This window comes from Pleurodeles waltl, unplaced genomic scaffold (assembly GCF_031143425.1).
Source record: "Pleurodeles waltl isolate 20211129_DDA unplaced genomic scaffold, aPleWal1.hap1.20221129 scaffold_107, whole genome shotgun sequence".
NCBI classification, from domain to species: Eukaryota; Metazoa; Chordata; class Amphibia; order Caudata; family Salamandridae; genus Pleurodeles; species Pleurodeles waltl.
The window spans coordinates 596,493-609,628 of record NW_027149815.1 but is presented as its reverse complement, the minus strand read 5'-3'; the positions used below and the strand labels follow the sequence as shown (position 1 = coordinate 609,628).

At 43.6% G+C, this 13,136-nt stretch overlaps 18 non-coding genes across 18 annotated transcripts; 12 read left to right on the top strand and 6 right to left on the bottom strand.

Annotated features, from left to right (window-relative positions):
• Positions 1 to 352: 352 nt before the first annotated feature.
• TRNAY-GUA (transfer RNA tyrosine (anticodon GUA)) lies at positions 353 to 438 on the top strand. Its single transcript is given in 2 exon segments — positions 353 to 389; positions 403 to 438. It is a non-coding gene; the product is annotated as a tRNA-Tyr (tRNA).
• Positions 439 to 883: 445 nt separating this feature from the next.
• On the bottom strand, positions 884 to 956 carry TRNAM-CAU (transfer RNA methionine (anticodon CAU)). The gene has a single exon. It is a non-coding gene; the product is annotated as a tRNA-Met (tRNA).
• Positions 957 to 1,630: 674 nt separating this feature from the next.
• On the top strand, positions 1,631 to 1,702 carry TRNAA-AGC (transfer RNA alanine (anticodon AGC)). Its single transcript has one exon. It is a non-coding gene; the product is annotated as a tRNA-Ala (tRNA).
• A 786-nt stretch (positions 1,703 to 2,488) lies between these two features.
• On the top strand, positions 2,489 to 2,574 carry TRNAY-GUA (transfer RNA tyrosine (anticodon GUA)). The gene is given in 2 exon segments: positions 2,489 to 2,525; positions 2,539 to 2,574. It is a non-coding gene; the product is annotated as a tRNA-Tyr (tRNA).
• Positions 2,575 to 3,019: 445 nt separating this feature from the next.
• On the bottom strand, positions 3,020 to 3,092 carry TRNAM-CAU (transfer RNA methionine (anticodon CAU)). Its single transcript has one exon. It is a non-coding gene; the product is annotated as a tRNA-Met (tRNA).
• A 674-nt stretch (positions 3,093 to 3,766) lies between these two features.
• TRNAA-AGC (transfer RNA alanine (anticodon AGC)) lies at positions 3,767 to 3,838 on the top strand. Its single transcript has one exon. It is a non-coding gene; the product is annotated as a tRNA-Ala (tRNA).
• A 786-nt stretch (positions 3,839 to 4,624) lies between these two features.
• On the top strand, positions 4,625 to 4,710 carry TRNAY-GUA (transfer RNA tyrosine (anticodon GUA)). Its single transcript is given in 2 exon segments — positions 4,625 to 4,661; positions 4,675 to 4,710. It is a non-coding gene; the product is annotated as a tRNA-Tyr (tRNA).
• A 445-nt stretch (positions 4,711 to 5,155) lies between these two features.
• On the bottom strand, positions 5,156 to 5,228 carry TRNAM-CAU (transfer RNA methionine (anticodon CAU)). Its single transcript has one exon. It is a non-coding gene; the product is annotated as a tRNA-Met (tRNA).
• Positions 5,229 to 5,902: 674 nt separating this feature from the next.
• TRNAA-AGC (transfer RNA alanine (anticodon AGC)) lies at positions 5,903 to 5,974 on the top strand. Its single transcript has one exon. It is a non-coding gene; the product is annotated as a tRNA-Ala (tRNA).
• A 786-nt stretch (positions 5,975 to 6,760) lies between these two features.
• Positions 6,761 to 6,846, top strand: TRNAY-GUA (transfer RNA tyrosine (anticodon GUA)). Its single transcript is given in 2 exon segments — positions 6,761 to 6,797; positions 6,811 to 6,846. It is a non-coding gene; the product is annotated as a tRNA-Tyr (tRNA).
• A 445-nt stretch (positions 6,847 to 7,291) lies between these two features.
• On the bottom strand, positions 7,292 to 7,364 carry TRNAM-CAU (transfer RNA methionine (anticodon CAU)). The gene has a single exon. It is a non-coding gene; the product is annotated as a tRNA-Met (tRNA).
• A 674-nt stretch (positions 7,365 to 8,038) lies between these two features.
• On the top strand, positions 8,039 to 8,110 carry TRNAA-AGC (transfer RNA alanine (anticodon AGC)). The gene has a single exon. It is a non-coding gene; the product is annotated as a tRNA-Ala (tRNA).
• A 786-nt stretch (positions 8,111 to 8,896) lies between these two features.
• On the top strand, positions 8,897 to 8,982 carry TRNAY-GUA (transfer RNA tyrosine (anticodon GUA)). The gene is given in 2 exon segments: positions 8,897 to 8,933; positions 8,947 to 8,982. It is a non-coding gene; the product is annotated as a tRNA-Tyr (tRNA).
• A 445-nt stretch (positions 8,983 to 9,427) lies between these two features.
• Positions 9,428 to 9,500, bottom strand: TRNAM-CAU (transfer RNA methionine (anticodon CAU)). The gene has a single exon. It is a non-coding gene; the product is annotated as a tRNA-Met (tRNA).
• A 674-nt stretch (positions 9,501 to 10,174) lies between these two features.
• TRNAA-AGC (transfer RNA alanine (anticodon AGC)) lies at positions 10,175 to 10,246 on the top strand. The gene has a single exon. It is a non-coding gene; the product is annotated as a tRNA-Ala (tRNA).
• Positions 10,247 to 11,032: 786 nt separating this feature from the next.
• TRNAY-GUA (transfer RNA tyrosine (anticodon GUA)) lies at positions 11,033 to 11,118 on the top strand. The gene is given in 2 exon segments: positions 11,033 to 11,069; positions 11,083 to 11,118. It is a non-coding gene; the product is annotated as a tRNA-Tyr (tRNA).
• A 445-nt stretch (positions 11,119 to 11,563) lies between these two features.
• TRNAM-CAU (transfer RNA methionine (anticodon CAU)) lies at positions 11,564 to 11,636 on the bottom strand. Its single transcript has one exon. It is a non-coding gene; the product is annotated as a tRNA-Met (tRNA).
• A 674-nt stretch (positions 11,637 to 12,310) lies between these two features.
• Positions 12,311 to 12,382, top strand: TRNAA-AGC (transfer RNA alanine (anticodon AGC)). The gene has a single exon. It is a non-coding gene; the product is annotated as a tRNA-Ala (tRNA).
• Positions 12,383 to 13,136: the final 754 nt, after the last annotated feature.

Here is a 13,136-nt window from a genome sequence, read left to right as displayed (position 1 = left end):
TGTCCTTTCCTTCATGTTCCCATGCTGTCATCCTTTTGCCAGAAATGCTTCCAAAGGGCTGTGGATTCCTCGGCCCCATGCCCTTTCAGGAAAACTCCTTTCTGTAGGATTTCTAATTCTAGGTCCCCTGCTTTCCTTCACGCCAGCACAGCACATTCAGGTAGGTAAGCAGTCCCCCTTTATGGTGATAAGATGTAGCTGAGAATGCACTCTAGGAAGTGGCAATTTGTAGAGCAAGCTGCAGGTCATATTCATGATTTTCAAGATTAGACTGCAGTACTCCCACCCCACTCCCGCCGCAACCATTATTGAAAGAAAGATGAATGCAGCATGGAAAGCTGTACTGCCTAATCCTCCGATAGCTCAGTTGGGAGAGCGGAGGACTGTAGTGGAGAAACAGAAATCCTTAGGTCGCTGGTTCAAATCCGGCTCGGAGGAGTTTCCCCTTTTTTGTTTTCCATAGCTGCTTTCTCTCTTGTTAAAACATTATGTGCCCCTCTGATTGAGAAACATTTCCCTAGCTCCAAATAAATGCTAGGACAGAAGGGTAGACTTCTTCTGCTTTCCAATGAAATTGACCACATAGTCATTTCTGAGGGATGTTGGAAGAGAAATAAACAAGGACCTGCAGATCAGAATTCATTCCAAAGCCTTGACTAAATATATGAAGGCACTTGGAAGACTTCCAGTTTCATTGTACCAAGGTAGATGTTTCGGCAGCCGAACCAGCTAAAACTCACCTACAATGAGTGGCCATGGATATGAAAGAGGGAATCTACAAAGACACCAACTCCTTAAAACTGAGCAAGATGCAATGTGGAGGAATAGTTTACAGATTTGGAGAAAATCTGAGATGTTTCTCTTGACAAAAGAAACACTGCAATGCCCTCTCTGAGGATCGAACTCAGGACCTTCAGATTATGAGACTGACGCGCTGCCTACTGCGCTAAGAAGGCTGCTTGAAACCGCTAACAAATGCGTCTACACACCATGAAGAGGGAAGGTAGCAAAAATGCTGTTCTCATGTTGGAATATCAATACACTTCGGTTGCCTCGCTGGATTAAAATCGTCTGCAGTTATAATGGTCAGAAGACTGCTCTTTCCCAGTGCTTAAACCCACACCCCATACATTTAGCCATGCAAAAGAAATCAGGGCATACCATTCACCTCTCTAAGAAAGATCGTGCCATTTTTTCCTCCACATAACTGAGAATGAAATGGACTAAAACCCAGAATTAACATGCCGCCCCTAGCCGTAGATGCATCTAGATCTCAACACTGTACATGCTAATGTAACATAGCTGTGTGTCCTGCAAAAAGAGCAGGGGTACCTTAAGTCATCTCACAAGATGTGGAAACAGCACTCAACCATATCCTTCTTTGATGTATCCTGAACCAGTTGCCTTGAATACTCTGGCTTTTTTCGATTGCATCTAGCTGTTGTGTGTGGGGAATTATTCATTCTAGAGTCAACCTTATTCCATAAAAAACGGTGCTAGAAAATCCAGCTGTAAATCATATGGAATTCCACACCTGACGCTTCCCATTCCAGTGTCATATGTGGTGAATGTACATTCAATAGAATTCCAGGTTTCCATGCGTGGAGCAAGGTCTCCCTCTACAGGATGTGGGGATGTAGCTCAGTGGTAGAGCGCATGCTTAGCATGTATGAGGCCCCGGGTTCAATCCCCGGCATCTCCAGCTTTTCGCCATGCTAATCTTGCCTTTTGACAGATAGCTAGGCTGGCATCATGAGTAAGGAAGTGAGATGTCATGCAGCTGGTGCCAGAACCCCACTTTCTTCGCCTTGCAAAACCTTTTGAAATGGGGCTATCTCATTTCCCGTGTTTATAGAAAAAAATAATCTTGCTTCCATAAGAAACCAAAGTGGTGATTTATCTTGGCATTCTTAGTATAGAAAACGGGCACAGCTGTCTTGGTCATTTATTTGAATTCTTCCTCTAAACCAGAGACTCTTACCAGAAGGTTTAAGAAAAACAGAATGTTTTCTTCATCCTAATCCCTTCTGAATGGTCCATTAATCTACTGGTTTTGCTTTTCCAGTTCCTTTCACAGAAGCATTAAAAATGCATGTTCTTCATGCTCCGTACGGAGTAATGACTCTCCTAACTTTCTGTCCTTTCCTTCATGTTCCCATGCTGTCATCCTTTTGCCAGAAATGCTTCCAAAGGGCTGTGGATTCCTCGGCCCCATGCCCTTTCAGGAAAACTCCTTTCTGTAGGATTTCTAATTCTAGGTCCCCTGCTTTCCTTCACGCCAGCACAGCACATTCAGGTAGGTAAGCAGTCCCCCTTTATGGTGATAAGATGTAGCTGAGAATGCACTCTAGGAAGTGGCAATTTGTAGAGCAAGCTGCAGGTCATATTCATGATTTTCAAGATTAGACTGCAGTACTCCCACCCCACTCCCGCCGCAACCATTATTGAAAGAAAGATGAATGCAGCATGGAAAGCTGTACTGCCTAATCCTCCGATAGCTCAGTTGGGAGAGCGGAGGACTGTAGTGGAGAAACAGAAATCCTTAGGTCGCTGGTTCAAATCCGGCTCGGAGGAGTTTCCCCTTTTTTGTTTTCCATAGCTGCTTTCTCTCTTGTTAAAACATTATGTGCCCCTCTGATTGAGAAACATTTCCCTAGCTCCAAATAAATGCTAGGACAGAAGGGTAGACTTCTTCTGCTTTCCAATGAAATTGACCACATAGTCATTTCTGAGGGATGTTGGAAGAGAAATAAACAAGGACCTGCAGATCAGAATTCATTCCAAAGCCTTGACTAAATATATGAAGGCACTTGGAAGACTTCCAGTTTCATTGTACCAAGGTAGATGTTTCGGCAGCCGAACCAGCTAAAACTCACCTACAATGAGTGGCCATGGATATGAAAGAGGGAATCTACAAAGACACCAACTCCTTAAAACTGAGCAAGATGCAATGTGGAGGAATAGTTTACAGATTTGGAGAAAATCTGAGATGTTTCTCTTGACAAAAGAAACACTGCAATGCCCTCTCTGAGGATCGAACTCAGGACCTTCAGATTATGAGACTGACGCGCTGCCTACTGCGCTAAGAAGGCTGCTTGAAACCGCTAACAAATGCGTCTACACACCATGAAGAGGGAAGGTAGCAAAAATGCTGTTCTCATGTTGGAATATCAATACACTTCGGTTGCCTCGCTGGATTAAAATCGTCTGCAGTTATAATGGTCAGAAGACTGCTCTTTCCCAGTGCTTAAACCCACACCCCATACATTTAGCCATGCAAAAGAAATCAGGGCATACCATTCACCTCTCTAAGAAAGATCGTGCCATTTTTTCCTCCACATAACTGAGAATGAAATGGACTAAAACCCAGAATTAACATGCCGCCCCTAGCCGTAGATGCATCTAGATCTCAACACTGTACATGCTAATGTAACATAGCTGTGTGTCCTGCAAAAAGAGCAGGGGTACCTTAAGTCATCTCACAAGATGTGGAAACAGCACTCAACCATATCCTTCTTTGATGTATCCTGAACCAGTTGCCTTGAATACTCTGGCTTTTTTCGATTGCATCTAGCTGTTGTGTGTGGGGAATTATTCATTCTAGAGTCAACCTTATTCCATAAAAAACGGTGCTAGAAAATCCAGCTGTAAATCATATGGAATTCCACACCTGACGCTTCCCATTCCAGTGTCATATGTGGTGAATGTACATTCAATAGAATTCCTGGTTTCCATGCGTGGAGCAAGGTCTCCCTCTACAGGATGTGGGGATGTAGCTCAGTGGTAGAGCGCATGCTTAGCATGTATGAGGCCCCGGGTTCAATCCCCGGCATCTCCAGCTTTTCGCCATGCTAATCTTGCCTTTTGACAGATAGCTAGGCTGGCATCATGAGTAAGGAAGTGAGATGTCATGCAGCTGGTGCCAGAACCCCACTTTCTTCGCCTTGCAAAACCTTTTGAAATGGGGCTATCTCATTTCCCGTGTTTATAGAAAAAAATAATCTTGCTTCCATAAGAAACCAAAGTGGTGATTTATCTTGGCATTCTTAGTATAGAAAACGGGCACAGCTGTCTTGGTCATTTATTTGAATTCTTCCTCTAAACCAGAGACTCTTACCAGAAGGTTTAAGAAAAACAGAATGTTTTCTTCATCCTAATCCCTTCTGAATGGTCCATTAATCTACTGGTTTTGCTTTTCCAGTTCCTTTCACAGAAGCATTAAAAATGCATGTTCTTCATGCTCCGTACGGAGTAATGACTCTCCTAACTTTCTGTCCTTTCCTTCATGTTCCCATGCTGTCATCCTTTTGCCAGAAATGCTTCCAAAGGGCTGTGGATTCCTCGGCCCCATGCCCTTTCAGGAAAACTCCTTTCTGTAGGATTTCTAATTCTAGGTCCCCTGCTTTCCTTCACGCCAGCACAGCACATTCAGGTAGGTAAGCAGTCCCCCTTTATGGTGATAAGATGTAGCTGAGAATGCACTCTAGGAAGTGGCAATTTGTAGAGCAAGCTGCAGGTCATATTCATGATTTTCAAGATTAGACTGCAGTACTCCCACCCCACTCCCGCCGCAACCATTATTGAAAGAAAGATGAATGCAGCATGGAAAGCTGTACTGCCTAATCCTCCGATAGCTCAGTTGGGAGAGCGGAGGACTGTAGTGGAGAAACAGAAATCCTTAGGTCGCTGGTTCAAATCCGGCTCGGAGGAGTTTCCCCTTTTTTGTTTTCCATAGCTGCTTTCTCTCTTGTTAAAACATTATGTGCCCCTCTGATTGAGAAACATTTCCCTAGCTCCAAATAAATGCTAGGACAGAAGGGTAGACTTCTTCTGCTTTCCAATGAAATTGACCACATAGTCATTTCTGAGGGATGTTGGAAGAGAAATAAACAAGGACCTGCAGATCAGAATTCATTCCAAAGCCTTGACTAAATATATGAAGGCACTTGGAAGACTTCCAGTTTCATTGTACCAAGGTAGATGTTTCGGCAGCCGAACCAGCTAAAACTCACCTACAATGAGTGGCCATGGATATGAAAGAGGGAATCTACAAAGACACCAACTCCTTAAAACTGAGCAAGATGCAATGTGGAGGAATAGTTTACAGATTTGGAGAAAATCTGAGATGTTTCTCTTGACAAAAGAAACACTGCAATGCCCTCTCTGAGGATCGAACTCAGGACCTTCAGATTATGAGACTGACGCGCTGCCTACTGCGCTAAGAAGGCTGCTTGAAACCGCTAACAAATGCGTCTACACACCATGAAGAGGGAAGGTAGCAAAAATGCTGTTCTCATGTTAGAATATCAATACACTTCGGTTTCCTCGCTGGATTAAAATCGTCTGCAGTTATAATGGTCAGAAGACTGCTCTTTCCCAGTGCTTAAACCCACACCCCATACATTTAGCCATGCAAAAGAAATCAGGGCATACCATTCACCTCTCTAAGAAAGATCGTGCCATTTTTTCCTCCACATAACTGAGAATGAAATGGACTAAAACCCAGAATTAACATGCCGCCCCTAGCCGTAGATGCATCTAGATCTCAACACTGTACATGCTAATGTAACATAGCTGTGTGTCCTGCAAAAAGAGCAGGGGTACCTTAAGTCATCTCACAAGATGTGGAAACAGCACTCAACCATATCCTTCTTTGATGTATCCTGAACCAGTTGCCTTGAATACTCTGGCTTTTTTCGATTGCATCTAGCTGTTGTGTGTGGGGAATTATTCATTCTAGAGTCAACCTTATTCCATAAAAAACGGTGCTAGAAAATCCAGCTGTAAATCATATGGAATTCCACACCTGACGCTTCCCATTCCAGTGTCATATGTGGTGAATGTACATTCAATAGAATTCCTGGTTTCCATGCGTGGAGCAAGGTCTCCCTCTACAGGATGTGGGGATGTAGCTCAGTGGTAGAGCGCATGCTTAGCATGTATGAGGCCCCGGGTTCAATCCCCGGCATCTCCAGCTTTTCGCCATGCTAATCTTGCCTTTTGACAGATAGCTAGGCTGGCATCATGAGTAAGGAAGTGAGATGTCATGCAGCTGGTGCCAGAACCCCACTTTCTTCGCCTTGCAAAACCTTTTGAAATGGGGCTATCTCATTTCCCGTGTTTATAGAAAAAAATAATCTTGCTTCCATAAGAAACCAAAGTGGTGATTTATCTTGGCATTCTTAGTATAGAAAACGGGCACAGCTGTCTTGGTCATTTATTTGAATTCTTCCTCTAAACCAGAGACTCTTACCAGAAGGTTTAAGAAAAACAGAATGTTTTCTTCATCCTAATCCCTTCTGAATGGTCCATTAATCTACTGGTTTTGCTTTTCCAGTTCCTTTCACAGAAGCATTAAAAATGCATGTTCTTCATGCTCCGTACGGAGTAATGACTCTCCTAACTTTCTGTCCTTTCCTTCATGTTCCCATGCTGTCATCCTTTTGCCAGAAATGCTTCCAAAGGGCTGTGGATTCCTCGGCCCCATGCCCTTTCAGGAAAACTCCTTTCTGTAGGATTTCTAATTCTAGGTCCCCTGCTTTCCTTCACGCCAGCACAGCACATTCAGGTAGGTAAGCAGTCCCCCTTTATGGTGATAAGATGTAGCTGAGAATGCACTCTAGGAAGTGGCAATTTGTAGAGCAAGCTGCAGGTCATATTCATGATTTTCAAGATTAGACTGCAGTACTCCCACCCCACTCCCGCCGCAACCATTATTGAAAGAAAGATGAATGCAGCATGGAAAGCTGTACTGCCTAATCCTCCGATAGCTCAGTTGGGAGAGCGGAGGACTGTAGTGGAGAAACAGAAATCCTTAGGTCGCTGGTTCAAATCCGGCTCGGAGGAGTTTCCCCTTTTTTGTTTTCCATAGCTGCTTTCTCTCTTGTTAAAACATTATGTGCCCCTCTGATTGAGAAACATTTCCCTAGCTCCAAATAAATGCTAGGACAGAAGGGTAGACTTCTTCTGCTTTCCAATGAAATTGACCACATAGTCATTTCTGAGGGATGTTGGAAGAGAAATAAACAAGGACCTGCAGATCAGAATTCATTCCAAAGCCTTGACTAAATATATGAAGGCACTTGGAAGACTTCCAGTTTCATTGTACCAAGGTAGATGTTTCGGCAGCCGAACCAGCTAAAACTCACCTACAATGAGTGGCCATGGATATGAAAGAGGGAATCTACAAAGACACCAACTCCTTAAAACTGAGCAAGATGCAATGTGGAGGAATAGTTTACAGATTTGGAGAAAATCTGAGATGTTTCTCTTGACAAAAGAAACACTGCAATGCCCTCTCTGAGGATCGAACTCAGGACCTTCAGATTATGAGACTGACGCGCTGCCTACTGCGCTAAGAAGGCTGCTTGAAACCGCTAACAAATGCGTCTACACACCATGAAGAGGGAAGGTAGCAAAAATGCTGTTCTCATGTTAGAATATCAATACACTTCGGTTTCCTCGCTGGATTAAAATCGTCTGCAGTTATAATGGTCAGAAGACTGCTCTTTCCCAGTGCTTAAACCCACACCCCATACATTTAGCCATGCAAAAGAAATCAGGGCATACCATTCACCTCTCTAAGAAAGATCGTGCCATTTTTTCCTCCACATAACTGAGAATGAAATGGACTAAAACCCAGAATTAACATGCCGCCCCTAGCCGTAGATGCATCTAGATCTCAACACTGTACATGCTAATGTAACATAGCTGTGTGTCCTGCAAAAAGAGCAGGGGTACCTTAAGTCATCTCACAAGATGTGGAAACAGCACTCAACCATATCCTTCTTTGATGTATCCTGAACCAGTTGCCTTGAATACTCTGGCTTTTTTCGATTGCATCTAGCTGTTGTGTGTGGGGAATTATTCATTCTAGAGTCAACCTTATTCCATAAAAAACGGTGCTAGAAAATCCAGCTGTAAATCATATGGAATTCCACACCTGACGCTTCCCATTCCAGTGTCATATGTGGTGAATGTACATTCAATAGAATTCCAGGTTTCCATGCGTGGAGCAAGGTCTCCCTCTACAGGATGTGGGGATGTAGCTCAGTGGTAGAGCGCATGCTTAGCATGTATGAGGCCCCGGGTTCAATCCCCGGCATCTCCAGCTTTTCGCCATGCTAATCTTGCCTTTTGACAGATAGCTAGGCTGGCATCATGAGTAAGGAAGTGAGATGTCATGCAGCTGGTGCCAGAACCCCACTTTCTTCGCCTTGCAAAACCTTTTGAAATGGGGCTATCTCATTTCCCGTGTTTATAGAAAAAAATAATCTTGCTTCCATAAGAAACCAAAGTGGTGATTTATCTTGGCATTCTTAGTATAGAAAACGGGCACAGCTGTCTTGGTCATTTATTTGAATTCTTCCTCTAAACCAGAGACTCTTACCAGAAGGTTTAAGAAAAACAGAATGTTTTCTTCATCCTAATCCCTTCTGAATGGTCCATTAATCTACTGGTTTTGCTTTTCCAGTTCCTTTCACAGAAGCATTAAAAATGCATGTTCTTCATGCTCCGTACGGAGTAATGACTCTCCTAACTTTCTGTCCTTTCCTTCATGTTCCCATGCTGTCATCCTTTTGCCAGAAATGCTTCCAAAGGGCTGTGGATTCCTCGGCCCCATGCCCTTTCAGGAAAACTCCTTTCTGTAGGATTTCTAATTCTAGGTCCCCTGCTTTCCTTCACGCCAGCACAGCACATTCAGGTAGGTAAGCAGTCCCCCTTTATGGTGATAAGATGTAGCTGAGAATGCACTCTAGGAAGTGGCAATTTGTAGAGCAAGCTGCAGGTCATATTCATGATTTTCAAGATTAGACTGCAGTACTCCCACCCCACTCCCGCCGCAACCATTATTGAAAGAAAGATGAATGCAGCATGGAAAGCTGTACTGCCTAATCCTCCGATAGCTCAGTTGGGAGAGCGGAGGACTGTAGTGGAGAAACAGAAATCCTTAGGTCGCTGGTTCAAATCCGGCTCGGAGGAGTTTCCCCTTTTTTGTTTTCCATAGCTGCTTTCTCTCTTGTTAAAACATTATGTGCCCCTCTGATTGAGAAACATTTCCCTAGCTCCAAATAAATGCTAGGACAGAAGGGTAGACTTCTTCTGCTTTCCAATGAAATTGACCACATAGTCATTTCTGAGGGATGTTGGAAGAGAAATAAACAAGGACCTGCAGATCAGAATTCATTCCAAAGCCTTGACTAAATATATGAAGGCACTTGGAAGACTTCCAGTTTCATTGTACCAAGGTAGATGTTTCGGCAGCCGAACCAGCTAAAACTCACCTACAATGAGTGGCCATGGATATGAAAGAGGGAATCTACAAAGACACCAACTCCTTAAAACTGAGCAAGATGCAATGTGGAGGAATAGTTTACAGATTTGGAGAAAATCTGAGATGTTTCTCTTGACAAAAGAAACACTGCAATGCCCTCTCTGAGGATCGAACTCAGGACCTTCAGATTATGAGACTGACGCGCTGCCTACTGCGCTAAGAAGGCTGCTTGAAACCGCTAACAAATGCGTCTACACACCATGAAGAGGGAAGGTAGCAAAAATGCTGTTCTCATGTTAGAATATCAATACACTTCGGTTTCCTCGCTGGATTAAAATCGTCTGCAGTTATAATGGTCAGAAGACTGCTCTTTCCCAGTGCTTAAACCCACACCCCATACATTTAGCCATGCAAAAGAAATCAGGGCATACCATTCACCTCTCTAAGAAAGATCGTGCCATTTTTTCCTCCACATAACTGAGAATGAAATGGACTAAAACCCAGAATTAACATGCCGCCCCTAGCCGTAGATGCATCTAGATCTCAACACTGTACATGCTAATGTAACATAGCTGTGTGTCCTGCAAAAAGAGCAGGGGTACCTTAAGTCATCTCACAAGATGTGGAAACAGCACTCAACCATATCCTTCTTTGATGTATCCTGAACCAGTTGCCTTGAATACTCTGGCTTTTTTCGATTGCATCTAGCTGTTGTGTGTGGGGAATTATTCATTCTAGAGTCAACCTTATTCCATAAAAAACGGTGCTAGAAAATCCAGCTGTAAATCATATGGAATTCCACACCTGACGCTTCCCATTCCAGTGTCATATGTGGTGAATGTACATTCAATAGAATTCCAGGTTTCCATGCGTGGAGCAAGGTCTCCCTCTACAGGATGTGGGGATGTAGCTCAGTGGTAGAGCGCATGCTTAGCATGTATGAGGCCCCGGGTTCAATCCCCGGCATCTCCAGCTTTTCGCCATGCTAATCTTGCCTTTTGACAGATAGCTAGGCTGGCATCATGAGTAAGGAAGTGAGATGTCATGCAGCTGGTGCCAGAACCCCACTTTCTTCGCCTTGCAAAACCTTTTGAAATGGGGCTATCTCATTTCCCGTGTTTATAGAAAAAAATAATCTTGCTTCCATAAGAAACCAAAGTGGTGATTTATCTTGGCATTCTTAGTATAGAAAACGGGCACAGCTGTCTTGGTCATTTATTTGAATTCTTCCTCTAAACCAGAGACTCTTACCAGAAGGTTTAAGAAAAACAGAATGTTTTCTTCATCCTAATCCCTTCTGAATGGTCCATTAATCTACTGGTTTTGCTTTTCCAGTTCCTTTCACAGAAGCATTAAAAATGCATGTTCTTCATGCTCCGTACGGAGTAATGACTCTCCTAACTTTCTGTCCTTTCCTTCATGTTCCCATGCTGTCATCCTTTTGCCAGAAATGCTTCCAAAGGGCTGTGGATTCCTCGGCCCCATGCCCTTTCAGGAAAACTCCTTTCTGTAGGATTTCTAATTCTAGGTCCCCTGCTTTCCTTCACGCCAGCACAGCACATTCAGGTAGGTAAGCAGTCCCCCTTTATGGTGATAAGATGTAGCTGAGAATGCACTCTAGGAAGTGGCAATTTGTAGAGCAAGCTGCAGGTCATATTCATGATTTTCAAGATTAGACTGCAGTACTCCCACCCCACTCCCGCCGCAACCATTATTGAAAGAAAGATGAATGCAGCATGGAAAGCTGTACTGCCTAATCCTCCGATAGCTCAGTTGGGAGAGCGGAGGACTGTAGTGGAGAAACAGAAATCCTTAGGTCGCTGGTTCAAATCCGGCTCGGAGGAGTTTCCCCTTTTTTGTTTTCCATAGCTGCTTTCTCTCTTGTTAAAACATTATGTGCCCCTCTGATTGAGAAACATTTCCCTAGCTCCAAATAAATGCTAGGACAGAAGGGTAGACTTCTTCTGCTTTCCAATGAAATTGACCACATAGTCATTTCTGAGGGATGTTGGAAGAGAAATAAACAAGGACCTGCAGATCAGAATTCATTCCAAAGCCTTGACTAAATATATGAAGGCACTTGGAAGACTTCCAGTTTCATTGTACCAAGGTAGATGTTTCGGCAGCCGAACCAGCTAAAACTCACCTACAATGAGTGGCCATGGATATGAAAGAGGGAATCTACAAAGACACCAACTCCTTAAAACTGAGCAAGATGCAATGTGGAGGAATAGTTTACAGATTTGGAGAAAATCTGAGATGTTTCTCTTGACAAAAGAAACACTGCAATGCCCTCTCTGAGGATCGAACTCAGGACCTTCAGATTATGAGACTGACGCGCTGCCTACTGCGCTAAGAAGGCTGCTTGAAACCGCTAACAAATGCGTCTACACACCATGAAGAGGGAAGGTAGCAAAAATGCTGTTCTCATGTTAGAATATCAATACACTTCGGTTTCCTCGCTGGATTAAAATCGTCTGCAGTTATAATGGTCAGAAGACTGCTCTTTCCCAGTGCTTAAACCCACACCCCATACATTTAGCCATGCAAAAGAAATCAGGGCATACCATTCACCTCTCTAAGAAAGATCGTGCCATTTTTTCCTCCACATAACTGAGAATGAAATGGACTAAAACCCAGAATTAACATGCCGCCCCTAGCCGTAGATGCATCTAGATCTCAACACTGTACATGCTAATGTAACATAGCTGTGTGTCCTGCAAAAAGAGCAGGGGTACCTTAAGTCATCTCACAAGATGTGGAAACAGCACTCAACCATATCCTTCTTTGATGTATCCTGAACCAGTTGCCTTGAATACTCTGGCTTTTTTCGATTGCATCTAGCTGTTGTGTGTGGGGAATTATTCATTCTAGAGTCAACCTTATTCCATAAAAAACGGTGCTAGAAAATCCAGCTGTAAATCATATGGAATTCCACACCTGACGCTTCCCATTCCAGTGTCATATGTGGTGAATGTACATTCAATAGAATTCCAGGTTTCCATGCGTGGAGCAAGGTCTCCCTCTACAGGATGTGGGGATGTAGCTCAGTGGTAGAGCGCATGCTTAGCATGTATGAGGCCCCGGGTTCAATCCCCGGCATCTCCAGCTTTTCGCCATGCTAATCTTGCCTTTTGACAGATAGCTAGGCTGGCATCATGAGTAAGGAAGTGAGATGTCATGCAGCTGGTGCCAGAACCCCACTTTCTTCGCCTTGCAAAACCTTTTGAAATGGGGCTATCTCATTTCCCGTGTTTATAGAAAAAAATAATCTTGCTTCCATAAGAAACCAAAGTGGTGATTTATCTTGGCATTCTTAGTATAGAAAACGGGCACAGCTGTCTTGGTCATTTATTTGAATTCTTCCTCTAAACCAGAGACTCTTACCAGAAGGTTTAAGAAAAACAGAATGTTTTCTTCATCCTAATCCCTTCTGAATGGTCCATTAATCTACTGGTTTTGCTTTTCCAGTTCCTTTCACAGAAGCATTAAAAATGCATGTTCTTCATGCTCCGTACGGAGTAATGACTCTCCTAACTTTCTGTCCTTTCCTTCATGTTCCCATGCTGTCATCCTTTTGCCAGAAATGCTTCCAAAGGGCTGTGGATTCCTCGGCCCCATGCCCTTTCAGGAAAACTCCTTTCTGTAGGATTTCTAATTCTAGGTCCCCTGCTTTCCTTCACGCCAGCACAGCACATTCAGGTAGGTAAGCAGTCCCCCTTTATGGTGATAAGATGTAGCTGAGAATGCACTCTAGGAAGTGGCAATTTGTAGAGCAAGCTGCAGGTCATATTCATGATTTTCAAGATTAGACTGCAGTACTCCCACCCCACTCCCGCCGCAACCATTATTGAAAGAAAGA